The 26,206-nt window shown below is 49.3% G+C and overlaps 1 protein-coding gene across 1 annotated transcript in view; it reads left to right on the forward strand.

Moving 5' to 3' along the window:
* LOC144251494 (CUB and sushi domain-containing protein 1-like) overlaps positions 1–26,206 on the forward strand; it is a 425,723-nt gene that overhangs the window by 14,489 nt on the left and 385,028 nt on the right. The gene's annotated exons all lie outside the window — the stretch shown is intronic.

Consider the following 26,206-nt stretch of genomic DNA (forward strand, 5'->3'; position numbering starts at 1 on the left):
CTTTTGTTTTGTTTTGAAATATTTTTAATAAATTTTACCAATGCAAGGGACTGTGAAGCTGCTAAAATGCAACACATTTTACTCCGGGAATCATTGAGTTCTACTGCTCACATTTTTAAGAGTGGAACTCAGTATGACATGTTCACACGTGCTCATGGCGAGCTGGGTGATATCACTCAGCTGCTCCTCCCACTTCCCATCCTTCCTCCCTCTACTTTCATGAGGTCCCCCAGTTTTTAATTACTCATTTTCATTTTGGTCTAATTTCTTTATATGAGAGAAAACATATGACAACTTCCTGAGTCTGGCTTATTTCATTTCGCATGATGTTCTCCATTTCCATCCATTTAAAATTAAATGCCACAATTTCATTCTTCTTCATGACCGAGTGACACTTCATTGTGTATATATACCATATTTCTTTATCTACTCATCTGTTGAAGAGCACCTACGTTGGTTCTACAGCTTGGCTATTATGATGTGCTGCTATAACATTGATGTAGCTGTGTCCCTCTCTTATGCTGATTCTAATTTTGTAGATGTATAAAGTGGGATAGCTGGGTCATATGGTGTTCTGTTCCTACTTTTCCGAGGAGTCTCTAAACTATTTTCCAGAATGGTTGTGTTATCACTGGGGTGTCAATCTGGGATCCAGGTCCTTGTTGTCCCAAACAAAGAATTGAGCAAGACACGCACAAGTAACAGGCAAAGTAAAGGTTTGTTGAACATGAAGATAGTACTCTGTAGGGTAGAGTGGAGTGGTCCAAGTGAGAGAGAGAGGCTCAAGCCCAGTGTCTAGACAGTAGTGTCTAATATGCTCAGCTCTGAGGCCTTCTCTTCCTTAATGGACCTGATTAAAGACCTTATCCTACCTGCCCTGCTGGGTACCTTATGATAGCTGATGAGGACATTCTCCAACTTTCCCCCATTGGTTCCTTTAGAACCTAATTAGAATACTGTTCACTTTACCCCTTTTGGTCATTTTAGCAGACTAAACCTGTGGTGGGAGTTATCGTAGTGATAGGTCCTCGAGAAGTGAGTTGTCATGGCAGTGAGACATGACTCCTCTCCCTGTCCTGTCCTCCAGGGGCATCTTTTCGTGCCCTGCCTCCACCATCTTGGAAGTCCTGAACTCCTGCCTAATGGTTGCACTAGTTTGCTGCCCTCTATCAACCTGACTGTACCATTTTCCCTCATCCTCCCAGCGTGTGTTCATAGCTTTATCCAGCTACCACTCATGGACCACCCAACCCACCCACTTAGAGTGCACAATTCCGTGGGGTCAGTAGAGTCCCACCTCAGCGCAACCATCAGCAAAACATTTTGGGCACCTCAGAAAGAAACCTGTAACTTCAGCCCCTGCCCCACCTGAGGTCTGGCCCATTCCCTGTCTCTCTAGACTTTCCTACTCCAGGTGGCCACAGGTGGCCTTTGTGGCTGGCTACTGTCACTTCACAGAAGCTCTGAAATGAGTTCTTGGTGAGGCCGCACTGCCTGCCTGCCCCCTTTGCTCCTGCCCAGGGCCATCCGCCTTGCTGTGCTGTGGCTCCCAGTGGGTGGCCCCCGCGTGGGTATGGGAAAGACTCCTTCCTGGGGGTCGCCAGCATGGTACAGGCAAAGCTCTGCCTCACCCTCTTGGGTCCTGGCCAACCTGATGGAGGAACGGGAGGGAAAAACACACCTCTATCAGCACAAGACCTGGAGCCAGGAGTCGGAGAAGGGCAGGGAGATCCGAAGAGCAGTTGGAGTCTGTCACTTATAATCAAAACCAGACAAAGATCAGTGAGCTGGTGAGGAGCAGGCCTGTGCACATGGGCTGGGGCTGGGGCCCTCGGTCAGAGGGAGCTGGGAAGATAAGGCTCCTTGGAGGAGGTTTGTTGGCAGATTTCCTGGGCCTCCATGTCCTGCACTGAGGATAAGCCTTACCAGCTCCTCCAGGTACAGACAAGGTGTCCTGCACATGGGAATTTTATCCCATTTTTAAGAAAAGAATGGCATCACCATGCTCTCCCTGCAGCTGTTGTTATCAAAGGCCTTTATCAGCATATTTGGGGTTGCAAGCTCTTAACCAGCAGCACAGTGACTCCCTTGTTCCAGCATGGAAGCCGACTTCAAGGCGTGGTGTCTGGTCCCCCTGCTGCCTCTCAAGGAGAGGGCTTGGACAGTGCTTTTGAGCTGGCCTTCCAAAGCCCATTATCCACGGAGCCAGCCACTCTAACAGGGCCACACTCTGACTTGACAGAAACAGCCCAGGCTTCACTTCAAATGGTAATTTGATGTGGCTTAGTGAGCGTCCAGGAGTGTGTGCAGTGGAAAAGACAGTTAGGCTGCTCAGCCCTTAAACTCAATGGCACTGGGTACAATCAGCCCTGAGGCCATCTGTTTTGTGCCACTATTTTTGGTACGTGCCAAGAACAATGGTTTCACTTTTGCAATTTGGGATCAGATCTTAACAATAATGTCAGTGTTGCTGAAACATGGCATCAGAGGGATCACTCCCCAGTCCACCCGCACTTCCGTAAGGAACCCAGCAAATTGGTTTGTAATGAGTAGAGAGTGCTTCCCCTTGAAGTGAGCAAGTGGTCCTGTGGCAGAGCTCCTCTGTCTCAGCTCCTCAGGGCCACAGTCAACTTGCTGGCCACACTTTGTTCCAAAGGCCCTGGTCAGTCAGTGCTTCTGTGCTCTCCTCCTTGCTGCACAATGCCAGCAGAGACTTTGGAACTGCAGTAAGCTGGGTAAGCCTGGTGAACGTGGAAGGTGCTCTGGTGGGAAGGCTGGGGCTGGCAGTGTGACCCGCAGCTGTCAGAGGGGGTGAGCAGGTGGTGCTGCAGCAGTGCCCGAGGATGTTTTCTTTGGTTTAAAATCACTTTCACACAGTGCTAAAACGCCCCCCTTTTGAAGGAGCACTGACAGGTCACCTGCCTGTCAGCCCCAGGGGAAAGGTGGGTTCTCACTCTGAATCCCCCACAGGAAGAGTCTCCCGCACTTTGGTGTAATTGCTTTAGAAGGAAGTGGCGGTGGTGCCAGGTGCCACCCAGAATAAACAGCTCCCTCGTGACTCTCTGAAGAAGAGAAGGAGAACAAAGGACAGAACTGTCTTAGAGGCTCCATCCCTCTTCCAGGCCCACAGGCCGTCCAGGGATCACTAAAGATGTCATTAACTATTGACAGACGCTTTGGAGACAGCACAGAGCTGGTGGAGATGGCCAGCAGCTCACACCCTGCACAGAGCTGGTGGAGATGGCCAGCAGCTCACCCCCTGCACTTGTGGTCCCCCAGCACCTCCAAGCTTCTCTGGTCAAGACGTGAGGATTCGAGGAAGAAAGAGATGGATTAAAGCCTGGTTCTGAGTTACAGAATTTCATTGGCATCCAGTGACTTCTACATCATCTGCTAGTTTTACAAACGCACGTATGTTTTGGACAGACATTTGCATTTGCATTTTACAAAGTTTAGTGTTTTCTTCTTAAAGACAAACTTCCAGAACAAAATAATTGAGTTTTCCCAGCCCCAGGCCCAAGATCCCTAAATATAAGCAGCTATAGGATCCCCTTAACAATGTGGCTCTGAGCAAAGGTGGGCCACAGAGCTGAAGCTCCGTCCACCTGTGGCACCCCCAACCCCTGGAGCTGCTTCCTAGCTCCATCACTGGGGCATGCCTGGGGGCCTCCCTTGCTCCTTTTACGTTTTCTCGGGATGGAACCCAGGACCTCTTGCGTGGTGTACTAGGTAAGCACTCTGCCACTGAGCTTCATCCCAGCCCTTCTGATTTTGTACTTTATTTTGTGAGGGGACCTCCCTAAGTGTTCAAAATCATCCTTAAAACTGGATCCTCCTGCATTTTCCTCCAGAGCAGCCAGGAGGACCCCACCCTGCTGCTCCTTCTGTCACTCTTTTGACCCATTGCATGTTCCTGCCCACCTGTCACAGTGTTGCTGCAGGTGGCTTCCCACCTACCTGATCTGGGCGGGTGTGTCTTCTAATAGCAGAGGTAAAAGTTGCGTATCTATTCAAGAAGCACTTTTAAATAGCTCTAGGTGGTTACTGAATCACTGTCTTATATAAACAGCTTGAACTGAAACTTTTCAAGGACAAAAGTACCCTGTGCACTTTTCAGGGGTATTCTTACACATTATGTGTATAATGCCCATGTGCCCATTTCATCATCTCAGGTTTGGCAGAAATGTGGTTAATCCCTGTGCCCACACGTGTGCGTGGCTTCTCAGCCCTCCACCGTGGCCAGCCTTCTCAGCCAGCAGGTTTCCTGCATAGTGTCTGACTCTCATGGATTGGGAGGGCCTCTGGACTATGAGTGTGTGGTTAAGGTGTATGGGTTTCTGAGACACAAAGGTTTTCAGACATTTTATAACATTTAATATGATAAAATAGTGAAAGATATCTGTAGGATTAACACTAGGTTTACTGGGTGCCTGCCATGTGCGGATCATGGCGTGTGGGTACAAGATGCCGTCCACTGTTTCAGATCAGTCCTGCCACACAGGTCCACCTCCACTGCCCTTTCAGGCTAGAACCCTGTTCCTAGGGACTTGCCCCAGGACCACAAAGCTGGAGCGTGCTCAGGGCAGGGTCTAACTCCACCCTGTGACTCTAGCCTTCCTGTTTATGGCAGGACTTGATGCAGGGTGGATAGAGAAGGAGGGGCTGAGGGGTCAAGCACAAGACATGAAACATCCCAGGTGGAGCTAGGCCATAGAAACCAAGTGTGCCTCTGTGTGAGTGTGAGAAGACAAGCACCCTAGGACTTCTAGAACTCACGCCGAGGTTTCCTGCTGGTTCTGAAGATACATCAAACACACACACACACACACACACACACACACACACGTACATACATATATGACCCTGTCTTAAAATAGAGATTTGCATGCTATAATCTTCAATTACTAATTAATAATAATGTGGGTCTGTGCCTCTGATGCCCAACACTGCCATGGCGATAGGGTAGCAAGCAGGATGATAGAGGTCCCCTCTCCAGGTCTCCTCGCCTGGAAGATGGCAGGAGGGGTCGGAGACACACCCCAGGATGTGGATTTCCATGGTGGAGCGTGCTGAGCAAGACCCTGAAGCCTATGCTCACAGGTGAGCGCTCCTGGCCTCGCCCCACGCGGCAGCCCAGCGGCTCGGAGCAGGCATTTGTCCTCGCAGTCTGAGGCCGCAGGTCCCCGGCCAGATCAGGTGCGAGGTGAGGCTGATTCCTCTTGTCCGGACACCAGTCCACAAGAGGTCTCTACCAACGAGGGCCCATCCAACCCTGACCACCTCCCAAGGGACCCACCTCCAGATGCCACCTTGGGGGCTAGGGACTTGAGCCAAGGCATTGGGGGATGCAGACCTCCAGGCCTCAGCTCCCACCTTCTGAAAGCTGGGTCTTTCCACCAGGAGACTCCCTTCAGTGTACGGCCAGCACCCCTGTGTACGGCGTCCTTACTCAGGAGACGACCTGCAGGAGTGCACACAGGTGTGGCCACACAGGGCAGTGCACACAATGCGAGTCCCAGGGGAGGGGACACCACATGGGCAACCTGGGCGGCCAAGGTCCTTATGACCCCTGGGAGCTGCAAGGAGGAGACAGGGGCTGATCCTTCCATGATGGGAAATGCCTCATGGAGAACGTGGCCCTGAACAAGGTCAGCGTGCCTCTGGGGAGCCGGCTTCTGCAGCACAGGGGCTTGGGGGACGCATTTGTCAGGTCTCAGGAGGCAGCACCAAGTCCCCAGCTGCCCAGAGCCCCAAGCCCCGAGCCCTGGGGTAGGACAGCCAGGTGCACTGTTCTCAGCCCTCACCTGCTTTCTCGACTTCTCTGTGGGTTCTGGGGCCACCTTGGGAGGGTGTTTGGCGTATGTTCATGACCTCTGGCATATGAAAAGACCTCCCTCAGTCTGTCTCGCCGCCGCTACTTCACTCTTAGGAGCCGTCTTCACTGGGAAGCAGCCTAGAAACTTCACATCTTCATTTGAAATTTCTTGCATTTCTTTGAAAATCCTAGTTACCTTTTATTTTATGAAGGATGAGGTTGGGATGAAGAGGGGCCTTGGGGGCTCTTGTTCCACTCTCTCCCCGTCTGGCTGTGTGACTGGAAAAGTCCAATCTGACTCAAGTTCATGACCCGTAAAACCGTGATCATAATACCTAACACCTGGGGCATGATGATGGGTTTCCAAAGTACTTGGCAGCGCTTGACACATAGTAAACGCTTAATTAGTGACATCATCACTGTACTTAATGAACCAAGGTACACTGATATTTTTAACAATGATTAGTTTTCTTTGTTTATAGTAATAATGATAATAATATTAATAGCCATAATAGTATTTTCTACTTAAAAGTCCTTGACTTCAGTGGCACTTGCTTAGAAAACTGTGGTTCACATGATAGAGGTGGTTTTATATAATGGCATCAGAGAAATGGCATTTTCAATAATTCATCAATTTGCAACAAGTTAACATGGACCTCACAGGACTAACAAAATGAAGGGGATCACAGTGCCATTCGCATTTGATGATTCTGAAGACCTTAGGTTCTCATGGAGCCTCAGAATCTTCGTTCTAAGTGTGAGCCAACAATTAAAAGTAAGAGGGTGGCTTCCAGAGAGTTCTCACTGCCAGCACCGCTGCACGGTGCCCACAGTGTGCATCTGGACCCTCACGCTCCAGGGAAGAGCCCCAGCAGGCCTGCAGACTGGAGTCCAATGCACAGACTTCACAGCAAATTAGATGTAACTCACCCCATGAATGCTTTATATCGGAGTTGCCAGGACCCCTGGGTCCTGAATACCAGCCTGAGTTCTCCAGGTACTTCGGGATCAGGTGTGTCCACAGTGAGAGGGCAGCTGCTGTGAGGTGTGGAAGAGGCCCAGAATCCTGCTTCTGCTGGTGAGCCTGGCAGCATCTGGCTCTTGGGCCAGTGCTTCTGTCGCAAGGTGAGGCCAAAGAGCACCCAGACTGAGGGAGACGAGCCTGTTCTTCCAGGTCATGTTCTGTACTGAATGCAAAATCCACCTCCTTTCCGCAGTGCCTCCTTTTCCCTTCTCCTGTATGCAGGTCCTCATTCAGGACGTGTGCTGGAAAGTCTGGAGAACAGTCAACAGAGATGCACATAAAAATCTTTATTCTGATTCATTCACATGAGCATGTGTGGTTGAGTGATCATCTTCTCCCTACCTAAGCCTTTCCAGACAAACAGGTCTGAATCCCAATAAGGCAGCTCAAGAATTCCCTTTGGTATCTTCCCAATCCATACTAATTCACTCCTCCGTTCTTATTAACTCAGTAAATGTACATTGTGCGTCAGCAGTGTAGCACACACCAGACTCCGTCTAGAGAGAAAGACAAATAACCCATGAATAACACGTGATGTTTGGGAGGAAATGTCTATAAGGGGCACAGAAACAAAGACGGCAACCTTCATAGGCTCTTGGTGACCTGGAGTGCTTGGTGAAGGCTTTCCAAGATCCAAAGCCAGGGACCTGGGCCCAGACGCAGGAGGAGGAGCTGCGTCCTCTTGGTGTGCAGGGTGCTGTGATGTCGCTGTTTACCAAGGGCTTCTCAGAGGGGAAGCACGTGACTCGCCGGGGTGCGCAGTGTAACTCTCCCACCATGGAGTTTCCAGCACCTACCTGTGTTTCTGATGCCTTCCTTGGGAAGAGGTGCCCAATAGCTCCCCTTCCACGATCCTCCCACCAGTCAGATGCTCTTCCAATGCCCAGCCTCAGCAGCCGACAGCCACAGGTGAATGCAGAACTAGAGCCACATGGTCTCTGCTCTGAACACGAGGGGCTTATTCTTAAGCATGTGCCATCTGAACCTCTAGGACTGACTGTGTTTAGCAGCGGGCTTGCACACCTCCTAAGCATGTGCCCTGGGCATGCACACTCTTGTCCAAACACACACCACGTTCTCCTGCTCCCGACAGCACATAACAGTGTGTGCAGCATCTCCTGAATGTTGGCACACACTGCGGCTCCTTAAGACACTCATTTTTCAGACTTTTGGTCAAGAGCCATCAGGAGAAATTTATCATTCTCAGTATTTTCTGAGCTATAGTTTTGAATTCTTTTGTTGAATATTAAGTTGCTTAAAAGTCTTAGGAATAGATCATACATTAGGCTCTTTGCTTTCAGATTCTACAGAATCATAAGACCCTGTCCTAGAAAGACTCAACTCCAGAGAATGTGATTAAAATGAAGAAGTAGGCACTTGAGAAAAACTCTAAAGCTACATCAACCATTTTGGAACAAAATGCTTTGAATGTATTGAGAGAAGCCCATTTTCTTCCTTTGACTTTAGTTTAACCTATTGAATTTCTTTGTTTTGAATTATTTTAGTCTCTCTTAATATTGCAAAACAATGGAACTGAAATTGTGTGGTGACAATTTTCTTTTGGTATGGTCAGCACACTGAGGAGGGAAACAAATTCATTCATACAACTTGGACACTTTGTTGAACACTCATTAAATAAAAACTTATTCCTACAAGGAAACCTCCAGAAGGAACTGTTCCAATATGGCTTTAACAGTGACCCACTGGAACTGCGTCCCTGGGTCCTGTGGCTGTGTCAAGCAGCACCGGAGATGCTAAGCTTGGCATCCTGAGACACGGGAGGAGCAGTGTCCCGACAGGGGCTTAGAGGCCACTGCTATGGGAAGCCCCCGGCCCCTTCCCCTGGGCTTATAGATGCTCGCTGAGTAACTAAATGCAGGTTACAGGTTTGGCATCCCTGCCTTCATTTTGTGCCTTCTCCTTTCTACCCTAAAGAGTGGTCAGATTCCTGCTCACCTTGCACACAGGCAGTAGCATGTTACTCACTTAAGGAATGTCATCTGAAGCTGAGGACCCTGCCCTTCAAGGCTGGAGCACCCACATGAAAACAAGGAAGATGTTTTGAAGATTCCTGGAACTGCAAGCCCTGCAGGCAGATCTCCCCTTGATGGGGCTGTCCCCTGAGCAGGAGCGGCATCTCAGGGTGGGAATGAGACTGCCTTGCCCACAGGGGGTCACTGCTTCCCAGGAGCCCGCTGGACCTCACAGTGTCAGAGCGCCATGGAAGGAGACTCTAGCTATGTGAACTTCTGCCCACTTCTGTTCCTTCCCAGGAGCCCGCTGGACCTCACAGTGTCAGAGCGCCATGGAAGGAGACTCTAGCTATGTGAACTTCTGCCCACTTCTGTTCCTTCCCAGGAGCCCGCTGGACCTCACAGTGTCAGAGCGCCATGGAAGGAGACTCTAGCTATGTGAACTTCTGCCCACTTCTGTTCCTTCCCCCACTGAAACCCAAAGCTCTTATGGGCTCCCCTGAAGCTGGACCGAGGGCACTTGTCCCCCCTGCTTCCTGGCATGGCTACACGGATTAAATCCCTTTTCTGCAGCAGTGCTACTTCTTCCCTTTGATTTGAGGGAAATGGCCAGACGGGAATTGTCAGGACTTCCCCAGGTCAGGCCGCTCTGCTCTAGGACTCCAGTTACGTCATCAAATGCACCCCCACACTTGTTAGAGTGGTTCATACAGCGGTATTTATAAACCGGGCAGTTATGGGCCGTGATCGCCCCTCCACGTTCTCTTACTTTATGTACACTACAGCTTAATATCCAGCCCCCTGTGTGATTCAAATCCTCTTTCCATATCCCAACTTTGATCATGAAAAACAAGAGAGAATGGTAATTTGAATTCATGTGTCAGTAAGTTATATGTACAACACACACACACGGAAACAAACTTGTGAAAATACATTGAAATCTTCAAGGCACATCGAGTCAGAATCAAACCCTGAAGAAGATGGAATGTTTTTGTGGAATTCTGGGCATTGAAATTCCGCCTGAGTAGCTGAGGTGTGGCCGTGATGACCGGCTCTTTCCGTTTTGATCCTGGCTCTCTGGCTGGGCTCTGCGGACAGCTCTACCGTGGGATGTGCTCTGTATCGTAAATGTCTTAATTAGGTGTTTGTATCCAACACCCTGGAGAGAGGATGGGCCCGCCACTCACAGCTCTCCCAAATGATGGAAATGAGAGAAGATGCTCTTGGTTTCTGTGGAGTCGCTGAAGTGATGTGGCCTCAGAGGAGAGAATGCAGGAAAGGTGAAAACCCACGTTGCTCTCTCCGCCTGCTTTCTCCTGGTGGAGGAAATCGATGCTCTTGACCTACCATTTACACAGAATCTGAAATCCCTCAGGACATCTCAGAGATGCCGGATCCGCCTGTGCGTTCTCACCAATTACCATTTTGTCCCAAACAACAGGGTTCTGGCAGAGCATGGACTCAGGGGATTGAAGGGAATGGCAGCAGAAGATGCTTTTTCACAAAAAAGACAAACATTTTTTTTCTTTTTTTTAATTGATTTTCTTTTTTAAATACACGACAATGCATTACAATTATTATTACACATATAGAGCACAATTTTTCATATCTCTGTATATAAAATAGGTTGACACCCAATTCATGTCTTCATACATGTACTTTGGATAATAATATCCACCACATTCCACCATCCTTGCTAATCCCCTGCCCCCTGCTTTTCCCTCCCACCCCTCTGCCCTATCTAGAATTCATCTATTCCTCCCATGCTCCCCCTCCCTACCCCACTATGAATCAGCATCTCTATATCAGAGAAAACATTCAGCATTTGATTTTGGGGATTGGCTAACTTCAGTTAGCATTATCTTCTCCAACGCCATCCATTTACCTGCAAATGCCATGATTTTATTCTCTTTTATTGCTGAGTAAAATTCCATTGTGTATATATGCCACATTTTTTTTATCCATTCATCTACTGAAGGGCATTTAATATTAAGATGAAAACTGGCTCCTCCCGTTTCAGCGACATTGCTGAAAGCCATTGTCCCAATGTCTGTCAAGGCTCCTCTGAGCTGCGCTCCGTCTCCTGGTCCTGTCCACCACCTACAGTCAGGCCTGCGGGGACCAGACGGGGCGGCCTCTCTGGCAGCAGCTCTCCCTCAGGAGGGAGCCCCCCACTCCTCTTTAGAGGGTCTGTGGCCGCCCTTTCCGTGTTGGGGGTGGACCCTGCCAGCTGCTCCTCTTGCCCCAGGTCACCACCTGCTGCTCATGGCAGGTAGGTGACACTCTTCGGACTGCGCACTTTTCTGTTTCTGCGACTGGACAAACTGAAGCAGGCCTGACACTCAGAAGTTCAGGTTAGAGAGGGGGAGAGGAGAGAGGAAGGGAGGACTTGAATACTACACACCCTCAGGAACTTTAAAGAGTGCAGATCATTTTTCTCCCAAGTGAGGATGAGGAGGGCGTACAGGTCTGGCACCCCCTCTCCTGGCGGACCCTGGTCGATCCGGTGGTATTTCCCTACAACTGAAGGTGCGTGGGGGTAGCTTTGGCCCTGCACGACTTCTATTGGGTGAACCATCCTTGGAGCCTAATTCTTGTGAACACCAGGCATCACTGCGCCCCACAAACGCCCCTTGGAGCACGCCGCTCCCGTCTCAATGCGCTGAGAGGAGCTGGCCTTCGTTGGGTATCTGCACCAAGCCGCAGCACTGACCCTGCTCCTCCCGCAGGCGGCTGTCCAGTGCTGCCCTCTGTCACCCCAGAGGACCCTCTCGTTTCCTCTCTCCCCCCATCCTGTCTGTTTCTCACACAGAACGTGCCCTCTTCCTTCCCCTGTGGAAATCCCTGGTGTCCTTGAAGTCATTGGAAAGGGTCACTCGCCCTGTGGGGCCTACTGCCCTCCAGCCTTGCTGACCTCCTCAGAGCGTGTCTACTTGGGTGCTTCTCAAGAGGAGCTGATGTGCCAGGTGGCACCATGCTGAGGGGGGCCTTACCTCTGCCCCCAGATCACAGCTGCTTCTTGCCTCTTGGTCTGGTCCACACTGCCTGGGTCAGAAGCTGCCTGTGTACCCAAGCTCTCCCAGAGGCTGAAGAAGCAAAGTCAGGATCTGGTTCAACCACAGGGATTAAGAATAACTTGGCCTGAGGCTCACTTGGCAGATCACCTCTGACTCCCGTGTTTGCTTAGATGGTCTCACAACAGTAAGAAGATCCGTGTATATGGATTGCTTGTTCTGAGCCCATTCCCTATGTGAATCATGAACACCTTTAGCCCTCTCAATAACCCCTGAGGTGGACATACTCTCCAGCCCCCAGAACAGCTGAGGGACAGAAGACGATGGAGCAGGGAACACGCACGTGACCCGGGGCTGTACACATCCAGACGTGGATGCCCTGGCTGTGGAGCCTCATTCTAAATCACCACAGTATGCAAGTCTCTCTTCCTGCCATGAAGTTATACAGGGGAGGGTGGTGTTCAAACTGTAGAATGCCAGGCACACACACCAGGGTTGCATCTGATTTCTGTTTTAGACCCCACAACACATTGCTGAGTGCAGTCAGTACTGAAGAAAACTTGATGATTGGAGATACATTCCAAATGAGCAATGTATGAGTTGCTTTGTTCTTAAAACTTTGAAATTCTTGCTACTCTCTTTTAAATTATACAATCAAGATAGGCTCTTCTTTGGAAGTTCATTTTCATATTTTAGATTTACATGATATTATTTCTCTGTAGAAGCTAAAATTGTATAGTCTGTTTGGGAATATTATTTTATGCCATATGAATACACTCTCCAGCTTTAGTGCATATTGGGATTCAAGACATGGAATAATATTTTTCATAGGGGTTTTAAGGGAATCACATGATAGACCATACAGGTGACTTGCACCTGTTTGAAGAGTTCCCACTGTTAATGGAATCAGCACGGTGACTTCCTTTGCCAGGTGACCACTGCCTTTCTCCAAGTGGAGACGGCTGCCGTGACCAGTGCATGATTTTCTCTTTTTGCAAAGATGCAGAACACTTAGAACCTCTGCACAGTGAGGGGTAAAGCGTAACTCCTTGGCCCTGGCTAGCTGGTGGCGTCTGCCAGTGTGCTGTAAAGATGTGGAAGTGGAGTGGCACTTTGGAGAATTACAGAGTGATTCCAGATGCCTAAGCCGTGGAGAGTCCATCAGGACAGGGGACGTGGACTGGGTCCATGAGCCCAGGTGACCCTCTTTGTGACTTACTCGTCTTTATTATCAATTTCTCAACAGCCTCAGGAATAAATATGTAGGATTTCACTTTCCCAGGATACCTGTTGTGCCAGGGCACACACACAATTTATATTTTCTGGATTAATTTCCTGGCTCTGTACCCCATTATATTTCATTTTAAGGATTCATGGGCTATTTATGTAAATTGTTCTGAAATAATTAGATTAGCATTTAGGAAATTAGAACTAATTGTAAGTAGATGCAACAGCCCCATGTTAAATGAAATGGCGATGCTCTGAAGACCTGGAATTATTTATGGGAATATACCACTAATAGTAGCTCAATCCTAGCACATGAAGGTTAGATTTTTAATGTGTCCCGTGTTATAGGACAAGAATGGAATTACTAATTCAAAGAACAAAAGAAGAGGCATTCAAAATATCACTTCAAACACAGAGGAAATACCCAAAGTTATAGACAATAATCTGAATAAATTCATAGAAAGCTTTAAATTTAAAATACAAGAGCTCCAATATATGACTATCAAAACACTATTACAATTCACTTTTGATTAGAATGGCATAAAACTAAGGGGAACAATTCTAATTAAATAAATTTATGTAAAGTTGAGAAAGTATTATAGTTGATTTATATGAGAGATCAATATTTATGCATTTAAACATAATTTTTGGAGGAGAGTACTGGGAATTGAATCCAGGGGCACTCAACCATATCCCAGCCCTATTTTGTGTTTTATTTAGAGACAGGGTCTCAGTGAGTTGCTTATCACCTCACCATTGCTGAGACTGGCTTTGAACTCATGATCCTCCTTGTATCAGCCTCCTGAGCCACTGAGATTACAGGTATGTGCCATGGTGCCTGCTAAATATAATTATTGATAAGACAAAACACACTCCACCTTAGTACTTCACATCCTTATCTTTTACTTTTAAGTAAATGAGTATCATATTTGAGCTGAATTCACATGGGAATTTTTTAGTGTAACATTAGAAGAAAGAAACCTCTGGTTTTGAATCATTGTTTTATCTTACTATCAGGAATAAATTTGGCAGGCTCCAGTCATAGACTAAATGCCAAGAGTTGAGTGATCATGCCAGGATTTCAACAAGAGAAAGCCATTTCTCCTGATTTTAATTCAAAATTTCTCTTTATAATGTGTAATTAATGTATTTACTAATAATTAACAATTAGATGTTGTCCCTTCCCCCACCCCTCACTCCCGGAAAAAAATGAAATTTGCAAAAAGGGAATAGTATGAATGTAAAGAGGATTCTTGTTCAGCTCCTTCTGTTTTGTTTGTCACATGGTGTGAATCTTGGTTGGGTGTGGTGACTCAAGCCCATGATCCCAGCTACTCTGGAGGCTGATGCAGGAGGATGGCCAAGTTCAAAGCCAAACCCAGCAACTTAGTGAGACCTGTCTCAAAAGAAAAAAAAAAAGGCTGGGGATGTAGCTCAGTGGTAGAGAACTTGATTATCATGAGCAAAGGGCTGGCTTCATTCCCTATTATTAAAAAAATAAAAATACTAAAAGAAAAAACAAACTAAAGTCATCCTTATCAAGAAAACTTATTTACTATTCTTGATAACTATTAAGAATATGGTACTTGGATGACCACTTTGGATTAAGCATCTCAATATCAATTCAACCTTTCCCTGATACAGTAATCTGAACTTCTAGTGAAACTTCTCGGAAGCCTTCCCATATCTGCTGGCAAACCCGGGTGTTCAGGCGCCTTGTCCTGTGTTCACAGGAGAGAAGGTTGGAGTTAGGATCTCAGCCAAAGTATCTGTGTCACAATTGTCGCTATTACTAATCCTGTCTTTTAAGGGACAGCCACAGGTCTGAGCAGTTTCAGCAGCCTCTGAGTGGCAGAGGGTTTCTGACCGTGAGTCCCACTATGCAGGGGAGTGAGGACCAGGCGCTAGGAAATGGCTGCACACAGAACTCGCAGTGATCAACCTTCCTGCAGCAAGGATGGAAGGAAACAGCTGGGGGCCAATGGGCTGCAGAGAGCACGGGCAGGGGTCAAGGAGCAGGAGAAACAAACCCAGGCAAGTGTGGAAGGCCTGCTGCCCGGGAGAGCAGAGCTCTAACAGCCCAGGAGGGGCCCGCTGGTGGCAAGGCGGGAAAGCAGTCCAGGTGCAGAGCCCAAAGGCCTTCCTGGTTTGAAGCCCCTCCTTGCACACGGTGAGGTTCCTGCTGGCCTCTTAGTGGACAGTGCCTCCCGGTGGCACACTTTCACCTGCCATGGGGTGTTCATGCCGGGAACCCTGACCTTGCACATGGCCTGTAGCCAGGGGGCCCGACTTAAGACGTGATCGCCAAACGCCATGGGGGAGGAGACCCGGTTTTCAGAGCTGTCTCTACGTTAAGAAGTGTTCTGGAGTGGCTCTCATAAAGAGTTACCAAGGAGTCTACGGCACGGTGTTTGCATTGCTGTGGCACATCCATGGCCTGTCTGCCCCGGGGCGCTCCTGGGGGTGGAGGGCTTCCGTGGTGAGGGGTCTTAGTACAGCCCTCCAGGCAGGGTGAGGAGGGGGAGAGGAGGGGCGCTGCAGTGGGACCCCAGCGTGGTGTCGGGAAGACCTGTGGGTCCTGCTGGCCTTGGAAGTGGGCTAGGACAGGTGACCTGAGCAGATGACCGTGGCCAGGGGTGGAAGTCAGAGCACAGGCTCTGAAGGCCAAGGAGGCCAGCGGGTGTGGAGGGCAGTGGGAACTCGCCCACACCTGCTCCTCGGGGACTGAGTCACAGGGTCTCTAGCTGCAGAGACTGCTGAGGCACGGAAACTCCGCTCCCTTCCTTAGCGGGGTGCACGTGGGGGGCAGACGGGCTGAGAGCATCTCCCAGGGCTCGGCCTGCTGTGGAGCTGCACTTGCCTTCCTGGTGGCCAAGTGCTAGGGCCAGATCGTCGTCTGTTTTCATAGAATCGCCTCATGATGGGGTGATCTGTGTCTTGGTGGGGTCTCTCCATGTTGCCCAGACTGGCCTGAAGCCCCAGGCGCCCGTCCTCCCCTTCAGCCTGCAGAGGAGCTGGGACTGCAGGCGCCCCTCGCTGCCCTGCCCGCACCAGAGCTCTCCCGGGGCTCGTGTCCCACCTGCACAGACGCCTTGTGACTGCACTGTGGCCGGGGCAGAGGCAGCTTATTTTCCTACAATCACTGCTGCCTTTTATTTTACCAAGAGACGAGTGCGTCCGTTACTACACACGGGTCTGAGTGGTTTGACTCTCAGTCATCCTTTTCACATAAGAGGAAAACAGAGCCTTGTCCCAACACCAGGCCGCCAGCAGACGAGATGGTGAGGGGAGAGACGGAGAGGCCACAGCACGTGGCGGACTCTTCATCCGAGGCAGCTGCACCACCCTGAGGGCCCCTTCAGTCAGCGAGCTCAGGGGTACTTCCTCCAAGGGTCTCATCCACTGTGGAGGGTGACTTGGAGGGTCCCGCCACCTCTGGGCTCCATCTGAGGAGTTCCTGCTGCCCTTTGTCCACCTCTCAAATATAGATGGCTTCCTTCCTTCCTTCCCTCCTTCTTGGTAGTGGACGGAACCCAGGGCCTCATGCCTGCCAGGCAGACATTCTACCTCGAAGGCACAGCCCAGCCCCTCCAACACACACACACACACACACACACACACACACACACATTCAGAGCAGTGCACTTTCTGTCCCTTCTGAACCAGTCTTTTGTCTACTCTTATTAAAAATAAATTACTGAACTTTTAATTGATATGAAATTGCACATATGTGTGGGGTACAACACAGTGTCTTGAAATACATGTGCATCGTTAATGGCTAAATCAAGCTGATTAACAGGCTCACCATCACTTTTTATGGTGAGAGCGCTTAAAGTCTCTCACAGTTTTTGAGAACAGGATACGTGGCTGTTGACTACACTCTCCATGCTGTTCACTAGATGCCTTGAGCATATTCCTCATGGCGCTGAAACTTGTATCCTTTGACCAACTGGACCCTCACACACCACAGCCCTCCACAGCCTCTGCAAGTCACCCATGTACTTTCTGCTTTATGAGGTGACTTTTCAGATCCACCTACATATGAGACCATGCAGTATTTGTCTTTCTGTGCCTGGATTATATCACTTTGCCTAATGTCCTCCAGCTCCATTCACGTGGCAAGACACACGACTCCTGTCTTTTTCAAGGCTGAGTGGTATTCCATTGGGTCTGGACCACCTTACCTCTATCCATTCATCTGTCATGGTTGATTGCACATCTTGGCATGGAGAATAGTGCTGTAGTAAACATGGGGTGTAGCTATCCATCCCTTCAGTACTTCTTTATATTTAACTAATATCCATTGGATATATACCCAGTAGCTGGATTGCTAAACATCTGTGGCTCTATTTTATCTTTTTATCTGTGCTTGGGGGAAACTCGGGGCCTGTACATGTGAGCCAAGCTATCGACCACTGAGTCCCTATTTTTAATTTTTTGAGGAAACTCCATAGTGAATTCCATAATAGCTCTGCCAATAGCATTTAACTTCTTTCCAAATATCATAAGAAATTACATAGAGCTTGGTGCATGAGGGATGCCACTCTGCTTCAGTTATTGTCAAGAGTTTGCTGATCTCATCCATCCAGCACTCCCAATATGGGATAGATAGAGAAAGCATTTTAAAGTCAATCAGTTCTGATCTAACCCACACATGCATGTATGCGTGTAAACACGTGCATATGCACATGGAGACCACCTTGCCTACAGTGTGCCAACAACCACTTGCCTATACCATCTTCTATAGAACTATGGTCAGCAAAAGCACAGCTCTAATCCACAACATTGTTTGAAACAAAAATGTCATACTTACTTCAAGACTAAAAGTGTAAAGAAAATGGAATATGTCATTTTTAAAAGCATACATATGTCATGTATGCACTAAATTCATTTTTTATCTTAAAATTGTTAAAAAAAAAAAACGTGTTTTAACCATGAATTTTAATTGAAGAAAAGTAATTTTTTTTCCCTGCTGTCTTTCCAGAAGGCATTTTGTTTGGATGGGCCCTTGTGCTACGGTGGCAAGGATCGTCCCCATGAGGTCTGGGTTGCTGTTGTGATTGGCTCCTCCCCATTCTCCAAACTGCTGCGGTCCGCTGTGTTCATCTTCTTGTCTCTTCCTGGTGGAAGCCCTCTCTTGGTCGTCCGTCCTGCTCTCTGACACCTAACATGGGCTCCTAAGACGGGCCTTGCTCATGTTTGTTGAGTAGCCAGAGCAGAGCTGCTGAATGTGGCTTCCTGAGGTCTTGGTGGCAATTGTGTTCAGGGTTTGGGTCTTGCCCGGTCGGTGGCCACACTTTGTTGTACACACTGTGCCTTTGTTAATATGCCATGCACATTTAAATATTGCCTTACAAATCATACTTCTAGGATTAACTCTAAATATTATGATGGATTCACATATTTTCTCGAGGGTGAGAGGCACGAGGCTTCCATGTGGCTTCTACACCCCACACAGGTGTGCATCTGCCGTACCCCTAGATTTATAGATATGTTCTGAAGGACCGAGTTCCCCAGAAACCCCAGTTTTAGATGAGCAGATTAATTGTCTATGTGTCTTTGTTTTAAAGGTACAGAGTTAGGATTCTCTGGCTGCAAGTAGCAGAGATTAGACAGAGAGCGCTGAGGAGGTAGAAGTTGGTTTGTTCTAATGGCTCCACGAAGCCCAGCTTCTGGCTGGTTCCTCCAGGGTTTCCTGGACTTGCAGCTCCTGCCTGAGGGCTTCAGCCTGCCCCTGCTCTGCCCAGGTCCTGCTGGAGCAGCGGCAGGGCATGGGGCTACGGGGAAGAACCCAGTGGGCCACAGCCCTGAACCGCTGTGGGCGGCGAGGTTCGAGCCTCTGTTTGAGGGGAGAGCCCCCGGAAAGGAAGCAGGCCAGGGAGGGCTGCGTGGGGCCAGGTCTCCGCCTGTGCTCTCCTTGAGCTCACCAGCTGTCTCGGGATTAGGAGAGAGAAGCTGGCACTTTTCCATGAACTCTCCCACTGCAGGTTGCTCTTCCTGTTGGCCTGGGTAGGAGAAAGGGCGAAGGACAGAGAGCACCGCCCAGCTGTGGAGCAGCCGCTGCTGCAGGAGCAGTGCTCAGAGAGCAGGGAGCTCCGGCGCCCGCCTTGCTTCTTTGAGCCCTGTTCTGGGCGGCATCTCTCCTGTGTGCCTTCCGCCCTCCCTTCCCGTTTGTGCTGGTGTCCCTCTGTCCCTGGACAGCAGAGGCCTCCGAACCCCTCTGGTGGGGACGTGCACATGGCCCTCCCAGGAGCCTTGCTTCCCAGATGCGCCCTGCCACCCCTGCGTCCCCTGGGGCATCTGTGTCACATGGGGTCTGGGTGACAGTCTAGACACCCCCACCTCATGTTTCCCAGAGCACATCCCTGCTGGGGGGACAGGGATCTGGCTGTGGTGTGATGGGATGTGTTCCAGAGCCTCCGGGCCACCGTCCTTCTTGTTCTCAGTGCCGGGGGACTAAGGTTGTGCTGCCTACGCCTTCAGAAGAGGAAGTTTGCAGACCCTCCCCCACCTCCACCCTGTTGGGCCTGGGAAATGCAGGGACGCTCTTTCCCCCTCTTGCAAGCAGCCTGCCTCGCTCGCTCCCTATTGGCAGCTGGTTCCCAGTGAGCGTGAGCAGGCCTGTGCTGTTCCAAGGGGTTTCGCATGGGTGGACGTGCAGTGGGAGCACCTTTTCTTCTGTTCTTTTCTTTTGTTGGGGGGTAGGCTTCACTGGTCACCTCTGCTGGGCAGGCCACGGCAGAGCTTCCTGCCTGAGTGCGTGGCTGTGGGCACTCACCTCGGTCTCCGTGGGCTTCCCAGCGGGTGTGGGGCATGCTCGCCTGAGCTGTGCACTGTTGTGCCTGACCTACTTACAGGGTGTCATTTGTCATGATACTTACGTAACTTAATGACATGTTATGTAAACTGAAAAATATAATTTTTTAAAGAGAAGTATGTGTCCATCAAAAAATAGCTAGAAGTGAGACTTACTGCCAAATTAGCTGCAGGTGAGGTGAGAGTAAGCCACTGGGAAGCCGCTGGAGGACAAGGGTTGAGCACTAAGATGGCCCTTGGCTCTCAAGTTCCTGCTGGATTCAAAGAAACCAAGACCTTAAAGTTTTGGTTTTGCCAACAAACTGCTGCCTGCAGCCAACGCTCAACTCTACGGCTTCCACCTGTACCTACAATTACTGTACCTTCCACGTACGGCTACAGGAAGCACAATCTGTTTTAGTTGCTGTCCTCAGGAACTCCTGCGTCCCTCTCCCCACAGGGCAGGCAGCGTGAATGACACAAGGCCAGCCAGGCAGCAAAGGACAGACAGAGGCTCCACAGCTCAGGTCCAGGGAGACCCGCCCAGCCTCCAGGCCTGAGGCACCGTGAGAGGACGTGGAGTAGGACAGTGTTGCTCCATGGGCTCTGGACACCGGGCCAGCCCTGGGGGCATTGGCAGAACCCACAGGAGCACCTGCCCCTTTCCTGATCAGCTCAAGGCCAAGAGCCCTTCCTTGCCTGCCTGGATCCAGTGACGCCCAGTGTCTGCTCTGATCCCAGATCAGCCAGGGCTGCTCAGGATCCCCACACCCTCCAGGACAGACCGGCCTCTTGTGAAGAAGGAGGGCTGCGTCTGAGGGTTGAGTTCCTCCCCAGACTCATTCGTATCTCCACATAGAATTTCTCTTCACTTTGCAGATTTTGGTTTGCTTCCTCTTGCTTTCTAAATGCTCTCTATCCCGTTCCTTACAACACTCCCCCTAACACATCCACACGTATGTAGCACTTCTTCTTTTAGATGGCCGATATTTGTGCTCAGTCTAACACAAAAAGATTCAACCTGCCACCAAGAATTTTTCTTTTCAAGCTCTACTAGAAAATTCTATTTCATGAATCCTTATATTTCCATTATGCCTAATTTTTCGCCCACAATGTCATTTTAAATTAATTCCAGAATAGCAGTTTACATTGTGTTTGGTCAAACTGCAGGTAAGTCCTCAGGTACCGTGGAGAAGGATGGTGTGCGTGTGCGTGTGCTGGGGTGAAGAGGGGTGAGGTGAGATTCCTGGCAGCACTACCCACTCCAGCGCAGGAGCACTACAGTGCAGTGATTTCTGCCTAACTGGTTGCTAGGTATGTGGCCTTCCAAGCGGTGACAGTGGCTTTTCACATCAGTGAGCCAAGTTCAGATCATCTTCTTCTGTGACAATGGCAGGCTGTCGTGGGTGAAATGAAGCCTGTTGGTCCGAGGTGCACATGCGAGGCTGTCTTCACACAGACGCCGTCAGGACTGAGAGTCCCTGCTTTCCCTGGTCAGTGAGGTGACCCTGGGGGATGAGTCTTCACAGACCGAGTTCCCCAGGTCTCTCTGGGTTTGGAGTTCAGGTATTATTAATAGTGCCAGAAGTGCTAAGTACGCTCTTATGAAGTTAAAGAAGGGAGGGAGGGAGGGAGAGAAGGAGAGAGAGAAAAAAAGAAAGAAAAGCTTCAGAGTCCGGAGGCTCATCTGCTCATTCAACAGTGTTTCCGCGTGCACGCTCTGCGGCGGCCTTCTAGCCTCTGGGAATATCAGGAAATGAAGTCCCCATCCCGAGGGACGTTGTTTGCTAGTATGTTTGGGAAGGAGACCAGATCAAGGAAGCAAGCTGCATGTCAGCTGGCACACAGCTCTGGACAGGATCAGGCGGGGCGAGGAGGGTGTAGTGTGGGGTCGGACGGGCTCTTGCTTCACATGTGGCGGTCAGTGAAGACCCTCTGATATGGGACATTGGAGGAGAGACCTGGGAGAAGGGGGGGTTCCAGCCGTGAGGTCAGTAGAGGAAAAGTTTGTAGAAAGGAGGACACAGGACATGCAAGGACCCCGAGGCTCTGTGTGCACCAAGAGAGGCAGGGACTTCAGGATGGGGGATGGGGTCCCACAGGAGAAGTGAAGTAGAGGAAAAGTTTGTAGAAAGGAGGACACAGGACATGCAAGGACCCCGAGGCTCTGTGTGCACCAAGAGAGGCAGGGACTTCAGGATGGGGGATGGGGTCCCACAGGAGAAGTGAAGAGCACCCGGGCGGGAGCCAGCCTTGTGGCAGATGGATCGCCTAGGGTTCAGGCTTCCGCTCACGGTGATGAGGGGAGCCTTTAAAGAATTTGGAACAAAGAAGTTTCTGTCCATCCTCTGTCCTTAAAAGACCTGCCCAGCCGTGTTGAGAGCACACCGTGGGCACAGGGTAAGGCCAAAGTGGAGGGAGCAACACAGATGCTCCCACCATGACCCAGACAAGACAGCGGAGGCTGGGCCTGGGGGTGGGGAATGCCCTTGGGCATGTGCGTCTCAGAGGCAGAGCCCACAGGATTTCCTGAGTGCAAGATGGAGGAGGAAAGGCTGCAGGACTGACTCCAAGGTGTCTTCTGAGGAAATGCAGGGCAGAGCCATTTCCGGGAGGAAACTCAGCGTGGAGCACACCGCAGGTGGCGGGGGGGGGGGGACCAGGGAGAAGGCCTGGAGTGCTGAGTAGACGGCAGCACATGGGATGTGCCAGGACGCAGGCAGGGAGATGTCCACAGCCAGGAGGAGGGTGGCGGGACACTGTGCAGAGCAATTCACAGATATGCATGGAAAGAGCGGTGGTGGACAGTCAGGACTCACCACTGTGAACCACCCGGGAGTGAGCCCAGCTGGCCCTTGCACAACTGAGGTCAGCAGCTCATTTGAGGACACTAATGGTGCTCGCCCTGTGAGGCTCCCCAGCCCCCTCCCATGGGCTCAGCTTCATCCTGTCCTCCCCTGGATTCTCCTACTGCTTCCTTCGTATGTTCTTTTTACCGGGTCCTGATTTGTCTCTGTGGAAGCACTGTGATCACTTGTGGCTGGAGACATGCATGCCTCCCTGTTATGACCTGAGGCTTCCTCACCCTTCCTCAGCCCCTTCTGGCTGAGTACCCTGAAACCAACGGAAAAAGACAACATTTGCACCTTTTAACCACCTTTTAAGCAGCTCAGAAGTCTCCTGCACTACTGCACTTAATTAAAGCCACTCTGCCTCTCACAAAGGTAGATATCCATGCACTCACACCTCAGTTTGCAAAACCCTCTGCCACAACCACAATATTCCTTAACATCTCAACAACCATTTCAGAAAGGCAAAAATTAAGACAAATTTGAGCTCTATTTCTTAGAGAAAGGTGGGAGGAGTTTGGAAACTATAAGTATAGGTAGATCACTTCTCTAACGCCCAGTAGAGAGGAGTGCACAGGCATCTACCCACCCCAATTTCACTTTATCTGGCCTCTGTTACTCTCAGTCAACCATAGTCCACAGACATTAAAAGGAAAATTCCAGAAATAAAGAGTTCATAAGTTTGAACTGTCACATTGCCCTGAGTACCACATGATGTCTTCCTATCCTGCTCCATCCCATCTGTGACATGAATCATCTCTTTATCCAGTGTATCCAAGGTGTATAAGCTACTCACCCATGAGTCACCTAGTAGGTCATATCTGATTCTGCTTATCAGATCATCTGCATAGTATTGCAGGCCTAAGTTCATGTAACTCTTATCTTACTTGACAATTACCCAGAGGAACAGGAATAGTAATGCTTGGCCATTGTATTACAGTTTATTGTCATCATTGTTTTATAACTAGTTACTGCTAATCTCTTGCTGTGGTTAGTTTATAAACTAAGCTTTCCTGTGGGTATTAGTAAAGAAGAAAAGTGTATACCTGAGGTTCAGTAGTATCTGTGCTTGCAGGCAGCTATCTGGGTCATAGGATGTCACCCCTGATAAGGGAGGATCACTGTCTTCCCTCTGTGACCCGAGTAGCAGCTTCCCTTCCTAGAAGGTGCCTGCTGTCCCCAGTTGGAACACAGCAGTGGCGACTCTGTCCTCGTCAACAAATATGCAGACATGCCCAGGTCATTTCTGCACAGCACACAGCGTCTGTCCCCTCGTGGATGCTTCTGCTGTGGAGAGAAGCTTTCAGGGCCTTATGCAGACAGAAATGCCTCTCACCAAAAACAAAAGTCAAAAAACAAAAACAATTGTTTATTTTGAAATTATTTCAACTCACAGAATAGTTGCAAGAATAACCACAAGAACTTTGAAGTACTTCCATCCTTGCCCTCAGGGTCACCAACATTATTCATTGTGCTGCATTTTCTCTTTCAAAGTCTCTCTCCCTCCCTTTCACCCCTCTTGCTTTCTCTCTTTCTCCTTCTTTCTCCCCACAACCAATGCTTTCTCATCTGTGTCCACAAAGTCAATATCTCACCATACCTGCACTATGATTCTCAAACTTACGAAACTGAACTCAGTACTTTTATCCAGTGACATCGTACGAACCTCTGCAGGTGCACTGCCTTGGGTAATGCATTCGGTGACACCTTTCCCTCTATCTGAGGAGGGTACCCAGGATTGTGCTTTGCCCCTGGGTTCCTCCCCACCAACCAGTGTCACTGGTTCTGAAGTTCCTCACCCCTTCTCCACCTCTCATGGTGAGGATGTTCCTGGAGAGGAGCTGTCACGGGTACAGTTCACTCTTGAGGCCAATTCCGGGTGGTCTTGCCCTGGAGCCCTGGAGCAGAGTAACTTCCTGGGGTGATTCCTCCCTCCCGGGGTGTCCCACTGCCATGGGGAGGGGGGACTCAGTGCAGCCCAGGTGTGCAGCCTGGGCACTACCCACACCAGGAGTGGCCAGAGTGGAAGACCTAGGGTGGCTCAGGATGATCGTGGAGTATTCATATTTCCTTCTATGTGCCTTACCAGCCCCCGCACGCTGAGGCCACATGTTCACAACCCAGAGGAATGTGACCAGCCCCGGGCAGCTGCTGAAGGAGTCAGGCTAGATCCCCTGGGAGTATCTGTGTAGTGTGGTGGCCAGGGAACACATCCCCTCCCTGGGAGGAAATGGCCCTGCCGGGGTGAAAGGGCTTTTAGAAGTGCTAATGAGGGCGAAGCTAGGCAAACCTGGCCCTGGGAACAGCCTTTGGCAAGATCCAAGAAAGGCCTCATCTTAGTGCTTTACCATTGCTGATCTCCCTGGTCCCACTGCCTCTCAGAAACAAAGTTACCCAATGTGAAATGCTACTTCCCCTTGAGCCCAGCCCCTAAACTGCCAAAGTTTCATTTACATTTCAAAAGAAAATGATTATTCTCTTAATAGATGCATTCTTCTTATTTTCAAACAAGGGTTTTAATTTTTTAATTAAAATAGAATAACATTGCGGTTTCTTACTAAAAAGCAATGCATAGGAAAAAATTAAAAGTGAAAGTACAAAAAAAAAAAAACTTAATGAAAACTGTTTTTACAACTCAAAAAACAATTCCACTTAGCATCTGGGCACACAGCCCTTCTTGTTTTACATTTGTGTGCATGTAAGCTTCCCCGCCCTCCAAATATGATCAAATACTGATTTAACGGGGTTTTTGCTGGTTTCATTTTATATATTTGGTATTTTTCTGTGTTGATAAACATTGCTTGAAATGGATTCATGACTGGAGGGTTTTCCATTGTACAACTATGCCACAATTAGTATTATATATTTTTGTTGGAAATTTAGAATATTTCCAGTTTACAGTGTTGTGCCAGAAATTACAATAAATATAATCATAGCTAATTTTTAAAATAAACAAATTTATTTCTTTAGGATGGTTTGAGGATAGGATTTATGAAAGTTAAAGGAAAATATATTTTGCAAAGTATGATATTTATATGTGAATTGTCTTACGTATATTTAGAGCTTATTAACAACAGAGGTTCTTGTTGTATATCACCGCATCTGCACAGACTGCAGGTTTCAGGGCACCATGGGTTTTCCTGCTCTGACACACAGTCCCCCCCCCATTTCCTGCCACCTCCCTCTTGCACCGTGAGTGTCCCCTTCCAGATCCCCCAGGCCCAGACCTTGCCTGGCGTCCTGAGACAAAGGTTTGTCCCTGCTACTCTGTGGGTCTGCAGAGTACTTGATCCCCTGCCATTTGTCTTCCACACCAGCCTTGGCTGAACAGAGTAAGGGAACTAACCCTGGTGATTGGTCCTCTGTTACTGACCTGGTGATTGGCTTGGTGGTGACACTGGGCAGCTGCAGGACATTACACAGTGCAACATTGTACCCAGCTGCTGGATTTCCCTGAGGCAGACAAGAAACAGTGAGGAAACAAGAAGAAATACGGGCTGGAGAACACC

Source organism: Urocitellus parryii (genome assembly GCF_045843805.1).
Source record: "Urocitellus parryii isolate mUroPar1 chromosome 14 unlocalized genomic scaffold, mUroPar1.hap1 SUPER_14_unloc_1, whole genome shotgun sequence".
Taxonomy (NCBI): Eukaryota; Metazoa; Chordata; class Mammalia; order Rodentia; family Sciuridae; genus Urocitellus; species Urocitellus parryii.